Below are 25,521 nucleotides of genomic sequence, written 5' to 3'. Positions count from 1 at the left end.
TGTGGGCCGCTAGGGAAGCTTTTGGGAGTAGCTTGTTTGTTTTCTGTCTCAAAAAGTAGCCGGTCTGCAGCCGGCATGTGGCTGTTGAGTTTCTAGGGTGCACAGTTTTTGCTTTTCTGAACCGGTTTGCTTTTCTGAACCGGGCGAGGGGCCGTGGCGCCGCACCTCGCGCAGGCCCCGCGCCGGTGGCTCGCGCTTGCCTTGAAGTTGTCAGAAATCCCTCCCAGGGCCGAGATAGGCTGGCATCCTGGCCTTGATGGGAGTGGTGGATTTTTTTTTTTTTTCTTTTTTCCCCACAGACACCTGGTGGGAAATGAGAAGACTCTAGCGGAGTCTGCAAGTCAGATATTTCCCCCTGGAAACCCAGGCAGCGTCCTTGAACGACTGCCCTTGCAGTTTCGCACTTGGCTTTAGTTGGGCCTGGGATCCCTATTGTATGATCTTTGGACTCGTAATTTTTGGTGTTTCAACCCTGGAGGAATGCCTGTGTGTCAGGGGACGTGGGGAAGCCCCCAGCTGCAGTGATGGACGGAGACCCTCGTTGCAGGGTGCCCCCCAAAATGTGCACACACTTCAACAGCTGATAGCTCAGTTTTGAAAATGAAACGTGCCTTTATAATTATTCAAAGTGTGTATACATTTTTGGGGGGGGACACTATATATATATAGTATGTCATCCTTAATATACATAATTCATTGGAAACTACCATCCTCACCACAGGCCCCAGAACACACCATTCCAATTCAGGAGTGAGAGGAATGTTGGAGTGAAATGGGTTTGAAGAGTGCGTGGTGGATGGGAGATTGAGCAGGTAAGAGGTGACCCTAACTTACTTTTTCAAAAAAAAGCCCCATTGAGGAGAAAGATGAAATGGTGGCTTGAGGCCTAGCTCTGCTATGCATTAACTCTTGACTCTCATACAGGGTCGTGTACCTCTTTGAGTCCGGTTCCTCGTCTGTAAAATGAGGATGGCTTTCGCTTTCCTCCCCACGTGACAGTTTGGTAAGGCAATTCAAACTAAAGCAGTGAACGTGGTTCTTAAACTCCAGAGCCACCCGCAGATGCGTAGGTAACCATAGTAACTGTACTGCGGCGAGTGATCGGAAAAGCCAGGTCCACCAGGCATGCCGGTTAAGAGGAGAGTCGGACTGATGGCCATGGGGGTCAGGGCTGGGAAGTAAAGCAGGTGCCTCGGGGAAGGTCATGGGGATCTGGCCCCTTTCACTTGCTTCCTGCCTGTGCTGAGCGGAAAGGCACGCTCTGCTGCAGATGTTCTGCTCACCAGGATTCTTTTGTCTTCTCCTGAGGTTGTTGCTTTGGACAACAAGAAAGATGTTAGATTCCAGAGAACTTTATAAATACTCTGACCCAACCCCACCATAATTATTCGCACGCACAGGCATTTTTTTTTAAAGTCTAAAGGAATATACACTCACATGGAACCTTATCTATGTCTTCTTGCTTGTATAGAGGTACAAACAATTTCTAGGTTTTGTCCCCTCTGATAAAACATAATTTTTCTTTTTTAAAATATATTTTTATTGATTTCAGAGAGAAAGGGAGAGAGAAAGAGAGATAGAAACATCAATGATGAGAGAGAATCATTGATCGGATGCCTCCTGCACTCTCCCTACTGGGGATTGAGCCCGCAACCCAGGCATGCGCCCTTGACCAGAATCGAACCCTGGAACCTTCAGTCCACAGGCCGATGCTCTAGCCACTGAGACAAACCGGCTAGGGCCATAATTTTTCTGATATGTGGGTTAGTGCTTATAAGAAAAATACTTAATTTTTATAAAGATAGTACGGACCTGGTCATTATATAACATCATATCTGATTTTAACTTCTTGTGAGGACATATAGGCAGGAAGCAAAGTAGATTTCATGTAGAAGAAAGATGAGGGCCGGATATTTGAGGTTTTTGTTTTAGTCTTTCTGCTTCCTGTAGTATCTGACTAACTCTAGTTGTAATGTTTCATGTTTATTTAAGGTGTGGGCAGATGGTGAAAAAAATAGACACTTGGTTTCTATCTTCTGAGCTCTGTTTTTGCTTCTTGATTTTTACTTCTTTCTATTGTTATGAGAAATAAATGGGAGGGAGAGCCATATTTAAGAATGGTGGATTCTTTTAGCAGTTTTTTGTTTTGTTTTGTTTTTTTCCGACCCAAGGCCATTTCTTCACCTAGAGAGGAATGTGGAGTTTGGAGGAATGTTTGTTTTTCTGTCATCCAATTTAGGATGGCGGGACTTGCGTGGGGAACAGTGGTGACCCTGACCTTCCTTTAAGATTACAAGATAATTTCTTGTCTAAATATTAGGGATGGGATCATAAAAGGTTCATTGTTAAGTGCTCTGTTTCCCAGGTGGAAAAAATTCTGATTTAAGTGGAATTACTCTCTGCTTTCCTGTGTATTTTGTTTTAGACATGTTCATAATAAAAAAAAAAAACCAGTACTTTCAAATTTATTATTTTCAAATTAAGGGTAATTGATGTTGATTTAATTCAATGCCAAATTGAGACTAATTGATAACCTGTCCAAGGCATTAGAGTATCTTGATGAATCCTTGCCTAATGGAATAGCCTAGGATAAATTTGAGTAAGACTCCACATATAATGTTGTTTATTTTAGTGGTGGGATATCCAGATCTGTATCCTTTCTGACAATTAAAGCATCTGGCAGAGATGGAAGTCTCAACCTCTAATATTAACCTTGTTTCATAGCCTCGGACTTTCTGTTACCCGATGGGGACCTGTCGGGAGTGGGTCTGCCTCAGGCTGGCATGTGGTGTGTGGGTTCTTGACGTCTTGCAGGAAAGGTTTCACAAAACGAGTCCAGGTGATTTTGAGGGAACATTTAATAAACCCGGGGACAGTAAAACAAAGGAAAGGTTTAGGGTAGAAGAAGCAACAGGTGAGAGCCTAGGTGGTGCTCTCTCTGCCTCCCTAGAAACTTTGTAGGACAGAAGTGAGCCCGGGTGGGCTGCTGTTAGCTCACTGGAGACAGGGCCAGGGAGTAAGCACAGGATGAGCTGCTGCTGCCCGCTGCTCCCTGGTTGCAAGTCTCATGGGGACCCTCAGAGTTTAGGAGGAAGTAAAAAGTTCATGCCCAAGAAGAGGCATGGGCGTGCTCTAAAGCAAGCCCATGCTGGTGTTTTTTGTCCTGAGGGTCTTATCTCTCTTCTGTGGGCGAGAATCTTAGGGGAGGGTTTCAGCAAAATATTCATCAGCTTTCCAGGTGCATTTTTAATACGCTGGTGCATCTAAATGAGTGTATAGGGGAGTTTGGGATTATTCTTTGGTCTGCTTTACTTTTATTTTGAGTCTGGCTCTAATTGTTTGTATTTATTTATTTATTTATTTATTTATTTATTTATTTCCCTGACTTCATCTGTCCTTGGGTTTGGCTGGCACAAATGGCATTAATTGTATCTTTGCAGATTTTTTTTCCTTCATTCTATAGGTTGTCTTTTCACTGCCTTGATAGTATTTATTGTAGCACAAGTTTTTAATGTTGAGTAAGTCCAAATTTATTTTTTCTTTAATTACTTGTTCTTTTGGTATCCTATCTAAGAAATCATTGCCTAACCTAAGGATGTGAAGATTTATATCTACATTTCCTTCTAAGACTTTTACAGTTTTAGTTCTTTTTTTTTAAATTAAATCTTTATTGTTCAGATTATTACATTAGTTACTCTTTTTTCCCACCATAACTCCCCTCCACCCAGTTCCCACCCCACCCTCCGCCCTCACTCCCCACCCATTGTCCTCATCCATAGGTGCACGATTATTGTCCAATCTCTTCCCTCACCCGACGCCCCCTCCCCCCCTCCCCAAGAATAGTCCATTCCCTTTCTATGTCCCTGATTCTATTACAATCGCCAGTTCATACTGTTCATCAGATTATTTATTCCCTTGATTTTTAGATTCACTTGTTAATAGATGTGTATTTGTTGTTCATAATTTGTATCTTTACCTTTTTCTTCTTCTTCCTCTTCTTAAAGGATACCTTTCAGCATTTCATATAATACTGGTTTGGTGGTGATGAACTCCTTTAGCTTTTTCTTTATCTGTGAAGCTCTTTATCTGGCCTTCACTTCTGAATGATAGTTTTGCTGGATAAAGTAGTCTTGGTTGTAGGTTCTTGGTATTCATCACTTTGAATATTTCTTGCCACTCCCTTCTGGCCTGCAAAGTTTCTGTTGAGAAATCAGCTGACAGTCGTATGGGTACTCCCTTGTAGGTAACTGAGTTTCTTTCTCTTGCTGCTTTTAGGATTCTCTCTTTGTCTTTTGCTCTTGGCATTTTAATTATGATGTGTCTTGGTGTGGTCCTCTTTGGATTCCTTTTGTTTGGGGTTCTCTGCGCTTCCTGGACTTGTAAGTCTATTTCTTTCACCAGGTAGGGGAAGTTTTCTGTCATTATTTCTTCAAAGAGGTTTTCAATATCTTGCTCTCTCTCTTCTTCTGGCACCCCTATAATTCGGATGTTGGTACGCTTGAAGCTGTCCCAGAGGCTCCTTACACTGTCTTCGTATTTTTGGATTCTTTTTTCATTTTGCTTTTCCGGTTGGGTGTTTTTTGTTTCTTCGTATTTCAAATCTTTGACTTGATTCTTGCGATCGTCTGGTCTGTTGTTGGGAGTCTGTATAATGTTCTTTATTTCAGTCAGTGTATGCTTAATTTCTAGTTGGTCCTTTATCACAACATCGAGGGTCTCACTAGATTTCTTGAGGATCTCACTACATTTATCGGCGGTCTCACCAGTCTTTTCGAGGGCCTTATTAAGTTTATCAGCGGCTTCTAGACAGTTCTTTAAAGACCTTAAAAGTGTGGATTTGAACTCTATATCCAGCAGTTTGCTTTCCTCCCATTCTGTCGTTTGTGTCCTGTTTCTTTGTCTCGGCATTTTTTATGCTTCGCTGTGTCGATAGAGTGCCTTTCTGTGCTAAGTGTCCCAATTACCTGAGGTAGACACTCTTGGTGCACCCCCTTGTGGGCTTTGTGCACAGTCTTGTTGTAATTAAGCCTTGATTGTTGTAGGTATCACTGTGAGGAATTGACCTCCAGGCCAATTGGCTGTGAGAATCAGCTGTGTCTGAAGTGGGAGAACTTCTGTGCTGGAGACACCCCTCAGGGGGTAGACTTGCTTCGATGGGGCTTTGGTGCTCACTGAGTCTGCCCCCTGAGTGTGTCTATTATGGTTCCACGGAGCTGCAAACTGGATGGTCCCACTCTGACCTCTGGGCTTCCTGGCTCCTGGATCTCTAGGGAGGTGCTAATCTAGCCTTTGCCTGAGGCTATCCAGCAAAAGTCTCCCTGCAGGGCTTGGGCGGGGCAGGTCCCATGGGATCAACAGGGCGGGGTTAGCAATTATGGCTGCTCTCAGTCTTGCCCTCAGAGGCTCTGCTTCTCAGTGTCCCAGTAATTGCTGCAAGCCCCACGGAGAGAAAGCTGCCCTAGGGTTCTGAGCGATGCCAGATAGTCCTGCTTCTCCCATTTGAGTCTGGGTCCCTAGAGACTCGCCCAGAGCTGGAGCTCAGAGCCTGAGACTCCCTCCCGATTGAAAACAACAACCACGCCCTCAGCCGCCAGCCCGCTCCGCATGCACTCCGCACCTTAGTATTTTACTTCAGCACTGCACCTCCTCTGAGTCTTGGTATGTTTTTCTCTTTCCTCCTAGTTGTAGAACTTCCACTCAGCCAGCCTTCCTGTGGTTCTGGATGATGTCCGTTCTGTCTTTTTGTTGTGTTTTTGAAGTGGTTGTTCGAGGCAGCAAACTCTGGTGTTTACCTATGCCGCCATCTTGGTTTCTCTACAGTTTTAGTTCTTATATTTAGATCTTTGATCCATTTTGAGTTAATTTTTTTATAAATGGTGTGAGGTAGGGTCCAAATGCATTCTTTTACACCTGTGTATCCACTTGTCCCAGCATCATTTATTAAAAAAAGACTATTTCTCCCATTGCATTATCTGACCAGCATTGTTGAAAAGCAATTGACCATTGATGTCTGGATTTTTATTCTATAATATTAAGCTACATCCTCATGCCATTATCACACAGTCTTGAAAAGTGTAGCTTTGTAGTATGTTTTGAAATTGGGAAGTATGTGTCTTCCAACTTTGTTCTTCTTTTTCAAGATTGTTTTGGATATTTAGAATCCCTGAAATTCCACATGAATTTCAGGATCACCTCATAAATTTCTGCAAAAAAAAAAAAAAAAAAAAAAAAAAGAAAATGCCCACCAGGATTACTTACATTTTAAGAGTAACACTATGGCTGTTATGGGGAGAACATATTATGGATAAACCAGTTAGGAGACTGCATTAGTAGTCCAGGTGAAGGATGAGGTTGGCTTGATACAGAATGAGCTATAGAGTTTGTAAGAGTAGTTGGATTTTGAAGGTGTGACTCCCAGTTTTGCAGATGGATTATAAATGGGGTGAGAGCAAAAGAGATAAACTAAGGGTAATGAAAGGTTTTGATATAGGCAACAGAGTGAACACTATTGCCGTTTACTGAGATGGGGCATGAGGAAAGAGAAAAGGTTAGGGGACAAAAATCAAGAACTTGCTTTTGGACATGCTATTTGAGATGCCTATTAGTAATCCTTATGGAAATGTCAAATAAAAATATATATTGTGCAAGTCTGAAAAAGGTCAGAGCTGAAATATAAGTGAGTGTACAGATGATATTCCTTGTCTTGGGACTGAATGAAATGAGTGAAGGAAGGAGTGTGAATAGAGAGGAATCCTGAAAACTGATGGTGGGGTAAGAATGAAGTTGAAGGCCTAATGCTACCTGACTTCAAGATTTATTATGATAAAGGTACAGTAATCATGATGGTATGCTATTGTTCTAAAGATAGACAAATAGGTCAGTGGAATGGAATGGAGAGACCAGACGTATCTCCACATACATACAGACAATTTTCAAAAAGGTGCAGAGGGAATTCTGTAGAGAAAGTATTATCTTTTCAGTCAATACTGCTAGAACATTATATATCCCTATGCCCCAAAACACAAAACCAAACCAAACCCTAACACAATACACAATATACAAACATGGACTCAAATGGATTATAGGCTTAAATATCAAACCTAAAATTATAATAAAAGGTCTAGAAGAAAATGTAGGTGAAAGCACTTATGACATTGAGTTTGGCAAAGATTTCTTAGCTATAACACCAAAAGCACTATGCATTTAAAATATTGATAAATTGGATTTATCAAACTAAAACCTTTTGTTCTATGAAACACTGTTAAGAGAATGAAAAAACTGAGAGAAAATATTAATAATATTTATAAATCATGTTTGATGAAGGACTTGTATCCTTCATCAGACATGAAACTCAATAAAAAAACAACAACTTAAAAACATGAGCAAAACATTTGAACAGATGCTTCACCAAGAAAAGTTCATGGATGGCAAATAAGCACATGAAAACATGTTCAACTTCATTGTCAGCAGGAATATGCAAATTAAAACCACAGTGAGAAACCTCAACTGTTGAAATGGTAACAGTATAAAGTCTGACTACATATCAAATGTTGATGGGGATGTGGAGGATCCGGAACTTTCATATACTGCTGGTGGGACCGTTGAATCATACAAACACCCTGGAAAACAGTTTTGCAGTTTCTTAACATTTTACCAGTAAAGGTACACCTGCCATATGATCCAGCCCTTCCATTCTAGATGTTTATCCAGGATAAATGCAAGCATATGTTTATACAAAGACTTGTACATGAATGTTCAGCAGCTTCATTGTAATAGTCCCAAGTTAGAAATAACCCAGTGTCCATCAGCAGGTGAATGGATAAACACCCTGTGGTATGAATAATACTCAGCAATAAAAAGGAATGAACCATTCATGCATGCTGCAACACGCAGGGATCTTAAAATTATGCTGTGTGAAAGGAGCCAGACCAAAAAGAAAGAGAGTCCAGATTGAATGATTTCATTTATAAAAATTCCAGGAAATGCAAATGAATATATGCAATAGAAAGCAAGTCAGCGGAGCGGTTGGCAGGGTAGGAAGGAGGGATTTCAAAGGGGCATGAGGCAGCTTTCGAGCATGATGAATATGTTAATTATTGAAGGTGGTGGTGGTTGTGATGGTTTCATGGGTATTTGCATATGCCCATTGTACCGTACATATGAAATGTCCTCAACTTACTGTATCAATTATAGCTCAATAAGCTTTTCACATTAAACAAGTAGTAAGAATAATATACATATTCCCACCCCTCAGCTTTCATAATTTTCGACCTTCTGCCATTCTTTTTCCAGGAGATTTGCTATAAAGGGGAGCAAAGAAAGGGGCTATACCTAGAAGGGGATATGGGATCAAGAGAGGATTTTTTTTTTATTGGGGTGGGATATGCTACAGCATGTTTATCCGCGGATGAGGGGAGAGGACAAGTGGATACAGAGGGTAAGAGGAACTGTAGAGACTCCTTGAGTGGGCAGGCAAGGCTGGACTGGTATCCTGTGTGCAAGGGGGGCATGGGCTTTGGAGAAGAGGAGAGCTCGTCCATAAAAGGAGGGAGACAGACGTGGACGGGCTTGCTTAATATGCCACACTGGCTCTTTGTCAGTGATGATGATAATATCAACAATGGCAACAATGAGAATACTGTAGTTAAGAGGCCTTCGTATTAATTAATCAAATGAGTCACACATTCAGCAGGACTTGATTTTCTTGGATGAAGTTTTTGGCTAGGGCACCAGTGAGTGTCTTGTAGGTGCTGTGCAGGTTGCTAGGTAGCTCCAGATAAGGAAGGCTAACGCCTGTACTCCAACTCTCCTTTGAAGCAATGCTCCCTTAGCCTGAATCGGAGTAGTCAGTGGATGGAGTAGAGAGAAAGTCCTCTTGCCTCTGTGATCAATGTAAGATTTATTGCCATTCAAGACTTTTAGTGTTAGTGGCATTTCCATAAGCAAAAATCTCTGTCCCGGCCCTCTTGTCAGTAAGCATATTGAGCAACTGGAACTGTCATTCATTGCTGGTTTGTATGCAAAATTTTTTTTAAAAAAATATTTCTTTATTGATTTCAGAGAGGAAGGAAGAGGGAGAGAGAGAGATAGAAACATCAATGATGAGAGAGAATCATTGATCGGCTGCCTCCTGCACCCCCCTGCTGAGGATCGAGCTCGCAACCCAGGCATGTGCCCTTGGCCGGAATCGAACCTGGGACCCTTCAGTCTTCCGGCCCACGCTCTATCCACTGAGCCAAACTGGCTAGGGCTGTATGCAAAATTGTTTAGCCACTTTGAAAAACAGCTTGAAAAATTCTCATAAACTCAAGCATACACATACATTTTCTATATGACCCATAACCCTATTCCAGTGTATTTATTTAACCAAGATAAAGGAGGACATGTTCATACAAAGACCTACAAGCGAATGTTTCTAGAAGCTTTATTTATAGTAGCCCAAACTAGAAACAACTCAAAGGTCTGGTGAATAGCTAAGCCAACAGGGATATATCCATGCGAAGGAATACTATGCAGCCATAAAAAGGCTGAACTATTGGTACCCACAACAACATGGATGAAATAAAAAGCTCTATGTTAAGTGAAGTAGCCAGATAGCAAAGGTTATAAACTATATTATTCCATTTACATTACAGTCTTTAAAAGGCAAACTATAGAGCAGTGGTTCTCAACCTTGGCTGCACATTAGAATCACCTGGGAATCTTTTGAAAATCCTGATTTCTGGGCCTCATCCTCCGGAAATTCTGTTTCTTTGTTACTAATGTTGTGGCCCCACCCCATAACAAAGAAACAGAATTTCCGGAGGATGAGGCCCAGAAATCAGGATGTTAAAAAGATTCCCAGGTGATTCTAACGTGCAGCCAAGGTTGAGAACCACTGCTTTAAAGCAAAGGAATTTAAAGAAGTCACAACATAGAAAATGGAATCTCTTTTTCATTCAGGCTCATGTTGAATGTGTATCTCTGGGCTCCCACTGATAGTCCAACGGTTCATTTTATTGGGCTGATTTCCAAGGCAACTGTTGTTTTAGCTCTTGTGTCTTAGTGCTGAAACATGGCAGGCCCTCAACAAATATTGTGGAATGACTCTGTTGAATAATTTCCCCTCTGAAAGTATTGGGGCTTCTAGATCCTTGGACTCTGACTGGGTACAGGCGCACTTAGGGCGTAACCGAAGACCTCTTTAAATCCACGGGAGGATGGGAAGGGTTGATGCTACTGCTACTTAGCTACAGTGACTTTGCACCAAACTCTTGGTTTCTCTTCACTCCAGCTGCAACCCCTCACGTGTTCACTGCGTGTTTTATTGCACTGGCGGTTGGAACCGTGCAGAAGGACCTAAACTTCCTCTGAAAATGTTGTTGTTGTTTTTTTTTACTTTCCTTTTGTGGCTTTGGCCACAGGACCTGGGAGTGTCCTAGGGAGAGTGAGTTCGAGCGTCACTACTTTATGATAGAAAACCACTTTGGCTTGTTCTTACCAGCTCAATCCAGTTTAGGCACCAAAGTCTTATGCTCCTAATCAAGCAGGAGCCTGTGAATTCAATTAAAATCTGGAGTGACTTCCTGACAACCACCGGTCGGGATGACTGCATTCCCTTAATGCAATTGGGCAGGACGGCACACGTCCGGAAGCCGCTGCTGCCTCTCATTAGCAGCTCTTTCTCACCGCCCATCGGCCAGGAAACCGGTCCTCAGTCTGTGGCCGTTATTTCTATGTGGACCCTCGACTCTCACTGTGTGTTTTCTCAGCAGACTGTGCCTGGAGCAGGTTGGGTTTGAATGTCATGGTTATTGAGCCAATTTGAAAATGAGTGGGTTTGTGGGAGTCAGAGCGAGAGGAGTAGCTGGTCTGGTGAGAGGAGTGGGAAGGTAACGGACTGCAAGAGGGATGAGTCAGAGCTGCTCTGAGCTTCAGAAACAGCTCAGACTGGCCAGCTGTGGGCACTTGCCTCACCGTGTGAGCCAGTGAGCGAGCTCCGCCCCCACCAGGTGGGACAGGAATGAGCTGGGAAGTCCTGAGTAGGAAATCCCACACTTAAAAACTGTACCTTCGGATCTCGGTTCCCCTCAGGGACAGTCTTTGAGGGCTAGTCATCCCCCCGAGCTCACAGGAGTGACTCGAGGGGGCACTGCCAAGAGGACATGTCAGGGACACACAGAATCTCGCCTTTTTTTTTTTTTTATTTTTTTTATTTTTTTTTAGTGTTAAATGGAAGGTTCTGGTGATATTGCATACTCAAAACTAGGATATCGCTAATGCTTCCTCACTTTTCTCAATTCTGACAGACAGAAAGTTTGCATGTACATTAATGCACACACCCTTACATGTGGTAGGTGGAAAAAGTTTGCAATAAAAAGAAGCTGAAGGAAAGAGGCCTGGCAGTGTGGTTCCATCTGTACCAGTGATGTGTACCTAAGACCAGTGATCTCACTGGGAAGAGGCTCCGAGATGTCAGATGCAGAGAGAGGAAAAGGCCAGTAGCTCCAGGCTGGTGGAGTTTTGTAAAGGAAATCCCCCCTGAAGTTAAAATGTTATTAAAATAATGGGGTGCACTATCTAACTCATTCAGCTAACGTTGCCTGTCCATCATGTATTCCACTTCTTCCAGATACAAACTGTGGGGGCTAAAAAAATCGATACTTTTCCTCCCACCTTCTAAGTTCTATCTGGGCTAATAGTCAAATGAACAGAGACAGATTAACAGGAGAAAATGAAATTTTAATACATGCACATATGCAAGCGAGCTCCAGAGACAGTGAGGCAACATTGGATATTGACATTTTGGATGAGGAGGAAAGGGTGGGGGTGGGGCGGGGGTGAAGGTGGTATTAGATTTCAGAAGCGAGAATGGGTGATTTAGAGCGAACGCCCATGGCAGGCAAATTCTTGCTAGGCAACTCAGAGACAATGGGGCAGAGGGCATCTGGCCAACAGCCCCGCGTAAAGCCCTCCAGTTTACCACACCAACTCAAATCAGGCCGAGGGGACCATCCCTGACGCAGGCCTCTCTGACTTTCTTGGGCAGGAGAGGGGGGAGGTTCAAAGGTTCTTTCTGAGTCTTACTTCTTAACCAACAGCTTAATATCAGTATCCAAAAGGCAGCTTCCCAGTGGCACAGCTTGGGTTCCCTTCCTGACCGTTAGTAACAGTGCGGAACAATCCACACGCTCTCTGCCTTCTGCCGGCGGGAGTGAGGGCTCTGCAGGCCCCCTGCATGCAGGTGTTTCCTTGTTCAGACGCTCAGAAAGGGCTGCAGGCTGCTCGCTGACAGCGCCCTGTCATCTCAGGAACAGCGTTTTCTTTTCCTTTTTACTTTTTTAGCAACACTGCTGTCCTCTTTCTTCTCACGTTCAAAGCTGACTCTGGCCGGGCTGGACTGGCTGGGTTGGCTGGAGCGTGAGCGTCGACCTGTTCACTGAAGGGTCAGGGCACATACCTGGGCTGGGAGTTGGATCCCTGGTAGGGGCGTGTCTCAAAGGCAGCAGGCCGATGTTTCTCTCTCACATTGATGCTTCTCTCTCTCTCCTCCCCTCCCTCCCTCCCTCCCTCTAAAATCAATAAGCATGTACTGGGGTGAGGATTAAAAAAGAAACAAAATCAAACGGCCTCTGTAGGTCTGGAGCTTAATTGGAGAAATATTTTGAATTCCGCTGATCGGTGGCCCTTCACTGATTCCTGGAAGTGGAAAATATTTGCTTTGGTCTGAAGCAGCTCCAGGGTCCGTGCACCACATTCAGCCTCTTGCACCGAGGGGGCCAAGAGCTGCGGGTTCTCACAGGAGCTGGAGAACATTCTTTATTTAAAATGAAATCTGCACACCTTCCAGCAACTGCAGACGCATCCGTGGCTCCCGTGAACAAGGGCCTCTGAAGCGTGACACACCAGGACAAAGCCCTCCCGCCCGGGCAGAGCACAGTGGGCCTGCCTCCCGCAGCGTTCCCTGTGAAACCTCTCATTAAATGTGCCTGGTGGGTCTCCCCTCTCTCTCTCCCCAGCAGGCACAAAGGTTTGCTTGCCATGCACCTACTCTTGCTTGTGAAAAGGCAGGTCACGTGACAAACCGTAACTATTAATGAAGTTACTCATTAAATAAAAGTGATGTATATTTAGATTATTCCAGCTGACCTTTCCTACATTAGCATTAAAATGATCCGCACAAAAAGCCGTAAGAATTCCAGATGGAGCTTTAAACCGAAAGCATGTTTCTCTTGCCCAGCAAAAACATAATCCCGTCCCGAGGAATCTTAGACCTGACATTTCTTTTGATTTAATTAGATGCAAGCAAGGAACAAAAGCCAAATTTCAATACTTGGATGTGTAATTATTTTTTGTCGCAAATTCCCCGCATGCTTTTCTCACATGTGTGTGGCTGGCCAAGTCTTTCAGAGTGTTCTTACCGACGTTATCTTGTTTGACGTTCACAGCCGTCCTGTGAAGAACACAGGTGACAGAAGGGACTGCCGCCATTGGCAGATGAGGACACTGATGCTCCGGGAGGTCTCCTGGCGGAGAACTGGAGGTAAGGCTCGGCCCCAAAAGTACGGATTTAACCTTCACTGCTGTCCACGGGGCCTGGGGGCCGTGTGTCAGTGTAGCTAACACCTGTGTGTGAGCGTCATGGTGTCAGTGTAGGGGGGGAAGGCAGCCAAAAGATTCAAAAAGAAGAAAAAGAAATGGAAAATGGACCAAGAGGTGAGGATAACTGAGAATAACTAGGGAGTTATACTGAAGTGTGCTTCAGTGCAGCAAAATCAGCCCCGTGTGCCATAGGGGAAAAGTATTAAATGAGCAACTATACTAGGTGCCAAATGTCAGGGTTTCTCAAAATATGGTCCGCGAGGATTCTTTGGTTGGCACCCAGAGTAGCCACGAGGCATTGGTATTGGCAGATACTGTAGTCAGCACAGGGGGTAACAGTAAGACACTCACAACTTTGAGATAAAGTTAACCTCTGGTGATACTGCTATCATCACCTGGTTATTATTTGACAGGAAGGGACTGGAGAGGAGACTAGATAATATAGGCACGTCCTTTATATAGCTCTGCCAGGAAGCTGCAGTTAACCCTCTACACGTCTGTGCCCCGCAGATCTCTTGGGGAAGGGACTGGACAATAGACACATGCCCAGTAAGGTCTGGGTGCTCAGCTACCTGTCAGTCACACCTGGGAGCCAGTCAGTGGCCAGAATAGGCGTGGCCACAGCAAGAGCACGATATCTGAGATACTTAATCCCTGAACAAAGGAAGTTTCTCCCTCTCTCCCTCTTGCCCTCTCCCCTTCTCCCTCTCCCCCTTTCTCCTCCTCTCCCCCTCTTCCCCCTCTCCCCTCTCCCCTCTCCCCCTTGCCTCCCTCCCTCTCACCCTCTCTCCCTCTCTCCCTCTCTCCCTCTCTCCCTCTCTCCCTCTCCCCCTCTCCTCCTCTCCCCTCTTCCCCCTCTCCTCTCCCCCTTGCCTCCCTCCCTCCCTCTCCCCCTCCCCCTCCCTCCCTCTCCCCCTCCCCCTCCTTCCCTCTCCCCCTCCCCCTCCCTCCCTCTCCCCCTCTTGCTGCTCGCCCCTGACCTCTGGCTTGCAGGGCTCTAACGCCTTGTTTTGCTCACATGGCCCACAGCCAAGTGGACTCCACACAATGGACTAATGGACTGTGATTAGCCTAATGCTGTTCCGGCCTCAGGTCCACTATGGAAGGAACACCCTGGACACTGGCCCTACTTCTGGCTCTACCAGAGCTCCAGCTGCACCTTTTTCAGGACTGGGTTAAGGGGCAGGGACTTTGCAACCCGAGAAATAGAATTCGGCAATAAACACCACTCATTCCCCTGTGGGCGCCTCCGGAAGTGCTCATTCCAGTGGTACCCCAAGAACCCCACTCCCACTCATGGACCCACTGATTTCTCCAGCAGCACTGGGACTAAAAGAGAATGTAGCAAAAGATAATGCAGAGAGTCAGACTAAAGAAAAGCAGGTAAATTATTGACTAAGGAGGTGGAGATGCCCTGAACCAATCACTGTGTTCTATATACCAGGACATCTGCACTAACTTATCTGAGACTGAGCATAAGAAGTGTTATTAATCTGGAGAAATAGGAATCAACGGTGTTCACTTTATCTAGGGAAGGATGACTGTTAATTGGAAGGGGATGATGGCTGACCGCCACCTTCTCAAGCAGGAACTACTGGCAGAGGGGAGAGGTGGGGGGATGTAAGTGACAGTCACTGAGATCCCCTACTCGAGCCTGGATGCTTTATCAGGTGTCCGGGGGCCTGGGGTCATGCTCTGAGGTCATGCTCCTTATGCTGCCCCTGAGGCACCGGGACCCCTGGAGGGCCTGAGGGAGGAGAAATGGTCTTTGAAAGACCTGTCCCCCTTACCAAGCTATACCCTGGATCCTGGGTTATAGTGCTGGTCTCTGGGCACCAATCCTGGGGTTTCTGGGTCAGCACAGCAGAGCCCTAGTCTTCATTTTTTATTTTTTTAGTCCTCACTGGAGGATATTTTCTCCACTGATTTTTTTTTTTTTTTTTAGAGAGAGGGAAAGACAGAGAGATTCATCGAAATGAGAGAAACACATCAATTGGTTTGCCTCCTGCACACACCCTGACCAGGGCCCAGGCGGGGGAGAAGCCTGCAACCAAGGTACATGCTCTTGACCAGAATCAAACCCGGGACCTTTTGGTCTGCAGGCCGGCGCTCTATCCACTGAGCCAAACGGGCTAGGGCAAGGCCTGGTCTTTAAATGTGATGAGCGTGCCAAGGCCCTTTGCCACTTTTGCTTGCCGGATATGGACAGCCACTGTCCTTGGACCACAGCCTCCTGCTCAGCCTTGGTGACAGTGGACATGGTGCTTGTCTCTCTTATTTAAATGTATACTGCACTTGTAGCAATAGTTTGGTTCTAGGGCAATAGAAGCCCCATTCTGGGATTGGAAAGAATAGGGGTTCTTGTCTTGGTGTTACCACCGGCCACACCTTTGATATTTTGGGCTACTTAACCTGCCTAGGTTTCTTCATCTCATTAGGTGATCTTTGTAATTTGCCCAGGCATTTAGCTAATCAGGGACAAATGACCCTTTGCCCCATTTCCCTTCCCTTCCCTTACTCTGCTTTTCCTTATGTAAATTTGGGAGTAGAGCCAAAGAAAAAGCCACGAAACTGCATGTGGGACAGGAGAGCATGTGATGGCCATCTTGGGGTCATATAGTCAATTACAGTCTACCCTCTGGCCTCAATGACTCCCACCCCTTCCACGTGCAAAATACACTCATTCTCTCCCTGAGACCCCACATCTCAATGCTTATGGCATTTGGATAGGTCGGGAGGGACTGCAAACAGAGGGTATTCCTCATGACTCTCTGTCCTATTCCTCTGAGCAGAGAGGGTTTCCCTCGGATCTTTACCTGTGCAGCTTCAGGAGTTCTGAGTTTCAGGTTGTTCTGAGTCTATGCCAACAGATATGGAAGGAAAACCACCCAAGACACACACCCACCATCTTCTCGACCTTTGTATTGATTTCCCTTCCCAAATGACTTTGCTATTATTTCCTTTCAGAGTCGTTATTAGTTGCATTATGGGTTCTGAACAGTGTTTTCATTTATTTATTTTTAAATATGTTTTATCGATTTTTTTTTTTTTTTAGAGAGGAAGGGAATGGGATAGAGAGATATAGAAACATTGATGAGAGAGAAATATCATAGATCAGCTGCCTCCTGCACGCCCCCTCCTGGGGATCTAACCCGGGCATGTATAGGGAATCAGTGACCCTCCAGGTTCATAGTTCAATGCTGAACCATTGAGCCACATCAGCAGGGCTTAACAGTATTTTTATTTTATTTATTTATTTATTTATTTTTAATCCTCACATGAAGATATTTTTCCATTGATTTTTAGAGAGAGTGGAAGAGAGGGGAAGACAGAGAAATATCAATGTGAGAGAAACATATTGATTGGTTGCCTCCTGCACGGTCCCCAATCAGGGCCCAGGCCGGGGAGGAGCCTGCAACCGAGGTACGCGCCCTTGACCAGAATCGAACCCGGGACCCTTCAGTCCGCAGGCTGATGCTCTGTCCACTGAGCCACACCGGCTAGGGCTGAACAGTGTTTTTAGATGTAACCAGCGGGAGAGAGACCGTGGCATCTGCTCACTCATCTTCACTGGAACCAGATCCAGAAGCCGTTTCTTACTTTGTTTGCCGTCTGCGAATGAGAAACCATGTTATTTTTGAACTCTGCCGGTCCTGTCGCCTTTATCGTTAACTGTTTGCTCTTTAGCTTATCTTCCTACTCTCGTTTTACTGTAGGCAGCTGGGCGAGGCCAGGTGCTCTGCCTGCACTGTGCCTGGCACTGTCCTTAGCGAGGTCACATAGCTCACTGTTCTCTATTTCCCCAGTCACCATGCTGTCAATGTTGCTCACCTTCCCACCACCACCTACAAGCGCCCCCTTCCTTCAGATTCCAGTGATATTTTCCTCCTGTTTGCATAAGCCTTCACAGGCAGACTTCAAGGCCAGTCCCAGAGCCTTTGCACATGTTTCAGGCTTTTATTACAGCAGCACCCGCTCTGGTCCAAAATCTGCATCAGTGAAAGTTCAGTCAGAGAAGCAAAACCATTTCAAGAGAAACAAGGCAATTCTAGTCGGGATTAGAGCGTATTGATTATAGGCGCTGGTTGAGCGGCCTGTGCAACCTGATGTCCCTGTGTCAAGACTTGGGTCTTGGTCAGCAGGATGGGCTGGCTTCATGAGGGGACCATGGGCGTGAAGAGGTGGGAAGAGAGCAAACAGCAGCTGGAGACCCATGTGATGAACTGGAACCCACGTGTCCCACGTCAGTCTCTCCTGCCTCCAGCCCTCCACCTTCGATGGTGAAGGCGACCTGCGGAAGAGCGGGGCACCTCGCCGTGGAGTTTCACACCTGCCAGGACTCAGGAGCTGAAGAAGCCATGGAGCAACTATGGGCCGAGCTGCTGCCCCAGATCAATAAGAGGGGCCGATGCACACACACCAGCCTCTGGCTCCACGTGTGGCTGCCTTCCCGCCTCTGCCCCCCAGATGCTGCTCCCGTTCTCCGGGACACACAGTTCTGGCCTGGCTACATTGACACCGTACAAGGCCACCACAGTGCCAAAGCCCTGGCCAGGCCTTAGGGGTACAGCTGGGGACGCACAGTGGTCTGTCTGTGACGGCAGAGGCTGGCCATTTAAGGATTTGTGTGCGTCAGTGCAAAGGTAGGGAGACTGAGTGCTTGTAAATCTGTGACACTAGATCACTAACAAATAAAAATGAACACACGTCCAGAGTAAATTTTACAAAACAGTATTGAAATGACTGTCGACGCTGCTCCAGGCTGTCCCAAAGCGACGGTTAGGAGATGAACGGGCTTCCTGCCTTAGTCTGCCATGGCGAAGTGCCGCGGTCTGGGTGGCTTAGTACACAGACCTTGATTTCCTCGCAGTTCTGGAGGCTGGAAGTGTTGGCAGGGTTGGGTTCTTCGGTGGCCTCTCTCCTTGGCTTGCGATTGGCCGCTTTCTAGCTGTGTGTTCAAATGGTCGCCTCTCTGTGTGGGCACGTGTTTGGGGTTTCTGTCTGTGGCCCAAGTCCTCTTCTCATAAAGACATTAGTCAGTGGATTGTTGCCCATTCTGAGGACCCCGCTTTAATTTAATTTGCTGTTTAAAGGTTTTCAAACACAATCACATTCTGAGGACCCGGGGTTAGGACTTTAACATATGCATTCAGCCCATAACATTTTCTCTAGTACAATGTTTTCTTCTTGGAAGTTCACGAAGTTCAACTGTATATGATTGATAACCAAAGTCTTAAAAAATATTCAGTATGCATCTCTCACATACCCACCATTTTATACATTATTATTTTTTAAAAATATGTTTTTATTGATCTCAGAGAAGAAGGGAGAGAGAGAGGGAGAGAGAGATAGAAACATCAATGATGAAAGAGAATCACGCCCCGCATTGGGGATCAAGCCCCACAACCCAGGCATGCGCCCTTGACTGGAATTGAACCTGGGACCCTTCAGTCTGCAGGCCAATGCTCTATCCACTGAGCCAAACCAGTAGACATTCTGATAATCCTAAACTGTCATCTTTCAGACACTGGCTGATAATATTGCACTATCCTGTGGAAATCCTCTGCTGGCTGGTGCTGGCAGCCAGGACGGGCAGATGGACGTGCGATGGAGGAGACCAAGCACAACCTGGAATGGGGTGTCTCCCGTCAGAGCCCGTGTCGGTCTCACCACCTCCAGCCCTTGAACTTTGAAGATTCTTGGTGAGTTGCTTTAGATATCTGTGCTGAGACTATTGGGCTAGAAGGTGAGCTAGAGGGGTGGCCAAGGGAACATCCCATATTGCTAGGGGCCTGGAGTCTCCTTGCTCACCTGTAGCTGCTGGCTCTGGTGAGTAGCCTCTCACCTCGCCCAAGCTCTGCTCCCCTTCTCATTCTCTTGTTCTTTGCAGGGGAGGAAAGAGCGGAGCGGTGGATGCCACTGGGGTTTGCTAGGCGGCCGGCAAGGATCCGCCCAGGAAGGTGTGGGCAGGTGGGAGTGGGTCACTGGCCTTGCACAGGCAGCTCGTTCTGCAGTGGCAGCTGAAGAAAGAGCCCCCGCCACACCCTCGCTCCAGGTATCCCCCAGCAGCCACTCATGTACCCCCCTGCTCAGGCCTCCCCTGGCTCAGGGCCTGCTTTCTCGCTTCCTGCTCTTACCTTTCCAACCTGACACTCAGGTCCGCTGTTCTGGCTCAGAGTTTGGCTTTCCTTCTCGACTAAGATTAGGTTCTTTCCTTAGGCTCTGGGCTCGATTCTGAAGAATTCCTGTGGCTCTGGCCTTGCAAGAATTTTCAGAGTCAGACCCTACATTCCCACCCAGTCTTCAGCCGAGAGAAGTCTCACCGCTGCCTCGGCACCTGCGGAAGCAGGTGGTCCTGTCTCTTCTTGTGAAGCTCCCATCACCGATCATGTCCAAGTACCCAGGTAGGGTTTGTCGCTCGAATATCTTTTTTAAAAAAATATATTTTTATTTTATTGATTTTTTTTACAGAGAGAAAGGGAGAGGGATAGAAGTTAGAAACATGGATGAGAGAGAAACATCGATCAGCTGCCTCCTGCACACTCCCTACTGGGGATGTGCCCACAACCAAGGTACCTGCCCTTGACCGGAATTGAACCTGGAACCCTTCAGTCCGCAGGCCAACGCTCTATCCACTGAGCCAAACCGGTTAGGGCTGTCGCTCAAATATCTGAAGTGGCATCTGGTATCAGGACAGCCTAGTGAAGTCTGCCTGATTGTAACGGAGTGCACATCTCTGTAGGAACTGGCCCGGCATGTTAGAACAGTAACAACAGCTCCCCTGAGCAGGGCATAGTGCACGTTGCTTTATTCCATTATCTCCACTCCTCACAACAACCCTGAGATAGCACACATATTCCCAATTTTATGGATGAAAAAACTGGTTTCCAGAGAGCAACTTCACACAGTAGAACGTGTCAGAGCATTGACTTGGGCCCACATATCCCAGCTCCCGGGCCACACAGGCCTAAACAGAGGTACGGGTTTATGTGAAAACCAGCCTTAGCCCAGCCTTGTCCTCGTTCTCTACAGATTTACTGCACTTTCCTCAAGTCCCAATTCGAGTTTGCTCAGTAGCCTCTGTCAGAACGCTCCCCTTGGTACTAGGCACACGCAGTTTCACTAACACAGCTCGTACGGTGACCCTATTCGCTGACCCGCTTTGAGAAATGTACTAAACTAAAACCGGCACATAACTGCGAGAGGAGGGACTGCTGCCGCTCTCTCCTGGGTGGCCTTGATCTGTGACCTTCCCTTTCTCATCTCTGCCTCAGGCAGATCGCCCCCTGCACCTCTCAGAAAGTGTTTGCATTTTAAGCCCACCTCCCTTAAAATCTTAAACATATCTTTTCTTTATTTTAAGAACAAAATAATACATTTGGGAACATGCCAATTTAACTTGGAGTCTTAAAATAAGTGCAAAATTGTGAGGTTGTCACGGTCGTGTTTATTAAGTAGAATTTGGCGTTCTTGTTCCATGGTATTAATAAAGGACGAGCGAAATACTTCGTATTTCCTTAAGATGCAGTTTGAAAAGAGATTTTCTTCTTTGGTCCTTAAGTATCTCTATGACGATGAGGCAAGTTGGTCTTCTACAGAAGAGGACCCAGGCTCCGAGGGGGCAAAGGACTTGGGTGGTGCTGCAGCTGATATGGAGACCGGAGGTCCTTAGAGCTCAGATCTGTGCCCTTTGACTGTATCACATACTAGATTTATTTCCCTTTTATCCAGAGGGGTCCTGTCTTCTCCTGTGGTTCATGTGCTGCAATGAAAGAAAACCTCATTTTCCATGTAGTTCTGTCCCAAGTAGATCCTGGAAAAGGATCTGGGGTGTATCCAAGGCGACCCTTGAGATAAACTTAACCTTGCAAGTGTTGGGACATTTAAGTAGTTGCTAGCCAAGAGACTACTCTACGCAAGCAGGACTGAGGTAGTTTCAAGCGTACGCAAAGTAATATAATTAACTGCCAGAGGAATTACTCTACATAAAAACATATGCAGTTACAAATCACACAGCATTTTATTACTCACAAAGTTCCTGATGCTGCGGGTACAGGCTTAACGGGATCCCGGTGGTGGTGTCCTCTGGGGTTCAACAGTTGGGCTGGTCCAATCTGGATGCAGGGGCTGAGAGCTTGGTCGCGTCTGGATCGAGAGGTACTAGCCGTTCTTCTGTTGTCTGGCAGGGAGCAGAGCATGGAGAGGCACAGTGTGGCGTTGTCTGTCGGACTGGCAGAAGGACGTGCCTTTGTGGCTGTCTCGACAGGCAAGCACTGTCGACTGGTCAGGACCCGTTTTTAAAGCCTGTTCATACCTGCAACAGTTCAGGTGGCTATCAGTGAATTATGTCAATGCACACATGTTAATCTTAACGGGGTGAGGGGCTACATGTGGTTATCAATCAGGGTGTGTACTCACAGGTGCATTTCTGGGGAAAGTATGGGTTTGTGTCACTCACACATATGGCTATCATAGTGATACGGAATTTTTGGACTGAAACCCGGATTCTTTGTCCGCAGGAATCGAAGAATGAATCCACGGACAGAAAGTGGTATAGCAAAGGTGGAGATTTATTGAAGAACAAGTACAGACTCCCATGTGGGGAGAGGGAAGGAGTCCCAAAGAATGGACTACCATGTAGGGAGGGGGGAAAGGGTTCCACTGAGTTCCTTTTCCCTATGGCTTATAAAAGCTGCAGATCCTGGTGCCTTGATACCTCCTCTGATTGGTCACTATTTCCTTAGACTGGTTATTATAGTAACTCCTGGGCTCAAAGGTCGAACCTCACATGCGACATGTGAAGTTCCTCCCCCCCCTTCCTTATTGTTTTTCTATTCCCTTTGGGCTTTCTTCCTCTCTCCTTCTGGATGAATGGCTTCCTTCTCTTTATTTTGTAAATATAGACCTTTTGCTGTTCCCAGCTCCCTCATTCTATGGAAATGTATCTGTTGCAGCTTTCCAGCTCCCCCATTCTATGGACATATACCTTCTGCTGCTCTGCAGCCCTGTGCTTTCATCCATGATCCCCTTAATTTCCAAAATTTCTAAAATTTCCTAAACCTGTCCTATCTCACCCCTAAAATTCCTGTTTCAATAGCAAGTCACTCTGTCAGCAATCGAACTTCAAATCCTTGTCTATGGGATACACACGTTTAGGGTAGTGGAGTATGTGTCCTTAATATCACACTTTAAGTTTCAGGAACGTTAACTCAAACATTTTGAAACCTTTTTAAACCTTTTTATACATTTCTGTATATTACTACAACAAGTTCCCATGTCCTTAGATCACACCAAATAGTTGTGGACAAATGCACACCCCTCTGCTGGCTGTCATGGGACAGAGATGTCCCTGAAATGACCGTGAGGAGAGTCTCTAAGCCTCCTCTGTTCCCTCGAGGCTGGAGATGCAACACACAGTCGCTTCCTCCAGCTTCCTAGTCCCCTGGTGCAACAGGTGAGGGGCATCGTCCATTCGGACTGCAGGTGTCACCAGTCAGGTCAGTGGGGTTCAGAGCAGCCCTGGCCTCGAGAAAGCTCCTCGCTTCCTCACAGCTGCGACAGGAAAGAACAAATCTTAAACCCACTCTCTTGACCCAGGATTGGAGACTGACCTTCTTCTAGGTTCGGGATCCAGTCTGGTAGTATGTGACCTTCTGCTGTTTTTGTCCATGAAGTGAGATCATATGAGAACAAACCAGCCATGCAAAGAGGAAGAGGAAACAGGAAGTGTAAAGCCCCGAGGAGAGCATGAGCAGGGTGAGTTGAGGAACAGAAAGGAGACCGGTGTGACTCACGCAGACATCAGCACACTTCTCTCGCAGAGGGCCACTCAGTCCACAATTGAACTGTTATGGGCCATCGGGTCTTGACTGCAACTACTCAGCTATTGTAGCACAAAAGCCACCCTGGACAGTTCACACACGAATGAGTGTGGCTGTGATCCAGCGAAATTTTATTTAGGACACTGACATTTGAATTGCATATCATTGTCACATGTCACAAAATATTGCTCTTCTTTTGATTCATTTCCCCTGTTTAAAGATAGAAAAACCATTCTTAGCTCAGTACCAACACTGGCAGTTGGCTGGCTTTGGCTTGGGGGCTGACCCCTGGGCTGAAGCACAGGGAGTGAGTGGGGAAGACAGGAGTCCCAGATGCAACCAGAGAGCATTCGGTAGGTGGGGCCAGACCATGTGCAGAGGCGTTGTAGGCCAATGGAGCGAGTGTGGGTTTTATTTCAATCACCAGGGGGGAAGCCTGAAGGGCTCTAGGCAGGAAAGGGACCGATACATCTGAGTAACACTCTGTTGCATCTGAATCCAGGATGGACTGTCAGGAAGCAAAACTAGAAGCAGATGCCAGTGAGGATGCTGCTCCCTTAGACCCGGCGGAGACTATAAATTCTAAAATGAGAATCAGATCCCCACCCTCGCAGGGTAACGCTCGGGGTGATAAGGTGTCCAAGCACCCAGCAGAGTGCCAGGTGCATAGGATATCCTCAGTCAATGTTAGTTCTATATGCTTCCTTCCTTCTCTGGTGGTAAAAAAGCTGGGTAGATGGGTTTAGTCCAGCTATCTCACTGTTCTCCGAAAAAGGGGTCATTCTGCTAAACATTGGTCAGGTAATGTCATTAAAAGCAAGCAGACATACCCTTAAGTTTTGTTAATGACCCTGTAGGATGTATGTGTATATTCATATTTTTGTTGAGCCACATGAAATAACTAATTTTTTTTCTACTGTTTAAGGTTTATCAAGATCACTGGCCTTATTGTTGCTCTGAAAACACATTTAGTTTTCATCTATTTCATTTTCCTCATTACAAGTTTTAATATATAAAAAAGGGTTGAAAAAATTATCCGTAGGTAAAGAGAGAGAAAACAAAATTACATTTGATCATTTTTGTCAGAATTAACAAACAGAACACTAGTCTTTATGTGCCATTCCATTTTCCCCCCAGTCTCTTGATTGCTCCTGGCATTGGATAGGAATAAAAATGCAAGAAACACCAAATCAGGAAGTTTCCTGATATTAGAAAATTATCAACTTGGAAAGGGGATAAATTACATATGGGATCACACAGGACTGTGAGGTTGAGAGGAGGTATGATAAAAATCAAACCAACCCAGAATCCGGGTGTTAAATGAAATATTGTAGTTACAGGGATAAAGATTTTATACCTACTTGACCTTATGCACTTGGGAAGGTAAAGGTGGTTAGTCGGTAGTTATTAACATTATACACACACAGCATCAGAATAACTATGACTGTTGTTCTTGGCCTTTGAAGGCTCTGGGGGAGTCCCCCCTGGTTCTTGTGGTTCTGGTGGCCCCAGCGTCCCGTGGCCTTCAGCACCATCCCTGCAGTCTCTGCTTTTGCTCGCTCTGTCTCTCATAAGGGCACCTGTCTTTGCATTGAGGGCCCAGCAGGACAATCTGGAATGATACCATTTCCAGACCCTTCACTTAATTATGTCAGCCAAGACCAATTTCCAGTAAGGTCACAGTCTCAGGTTCTGGGTGTGAGGATGTAGACCTATCTTTTGGGGGGGACATCATTCAAGCCACTACATCAGTGAGCTCTGTCCTTGTCAAAAGGTTACTTGAGGGAATTGGCAGCATAATTTGCCTCCATGCAACCTGCAAGTTGATACATTGCCCTAAGATGATTTCCTCATTGTTTCCACGCAGGAGTCCTCAAACTGCGGCCCGCGGGCCACATGCAAATACAAATATTGTATTTGTTCCCATTTTGTTTTTTTACTTCAAAATAAAATATGTGCAGTGTGCATAGGAATTTGTTCATAGTTTTTTTTTAAACTATAGTCCGGCCCTCCAACGGTCTGAGGGACAGTGAACTGGCCCCCTGTTTAAAAAGTTTGAGGACCCCTGGTTCCAGTATGCAAATCTCACCTCCTTAACTAGTCCTAGGTTTTGTGTTCA

At 45.8% G+C, this 25,521-nt stretch overlaps 2 long non-coding RNA genes across 2 annotated transcripts; one reads left to right on the top strand and one right to left on the bottom strand.

Moving 5' to 3' along the window:
* LOC118650024 lies at positions 1-21,890 on the top strand. The gene is made up of 6 exons (XR_004965832.1): positions 1-812; positions 13,428-13,522; positions 19,106-19,283; positions 19,472-19,636; positions 19,801-19,985; positions 21,768-21,890. It is a non-coding gene; the product is annotated as an uncharacterized LOC118650024 (long non-coding RNA).
* LOC118650025 lies at positions 20,604-23,710 on the bottom strand. The gene is made up of 3 exons (XR_004965833.1): positions 23,193-23,710; positions 21,613-21,895; positions 20,604-21,343 (listed from the first exon to the last, which is right to left on the bottom strand). It is a non-coding gene; the product is annotated as an uncharacterized LOC118650025 (long non-coding RNA).
* Positions 23,711-25,521: the final 1,811 nt, after the last annotated feature.

Source organism: Myotis myotis, unplaced genomic scaffold, assembly GCF_014108235.1.
Source record: "Myotis myotis isolate mMyoMyo1 unplaced genomic scaffold, mMyoMyo1.p scaffold_m19_p_3, whole genome shotgun sequence".
Taxonomy (NCBI): Eukaryota; Metazoa; Chordata; class Mammalia; order Chiroptera; family Vespertilionidae; genus Myotis; species Myotis myotis.
Note: the sequence above shows the minus strand (reverse complement) of the source record. Positions and strands in the feature narration are given on the sequence as shown.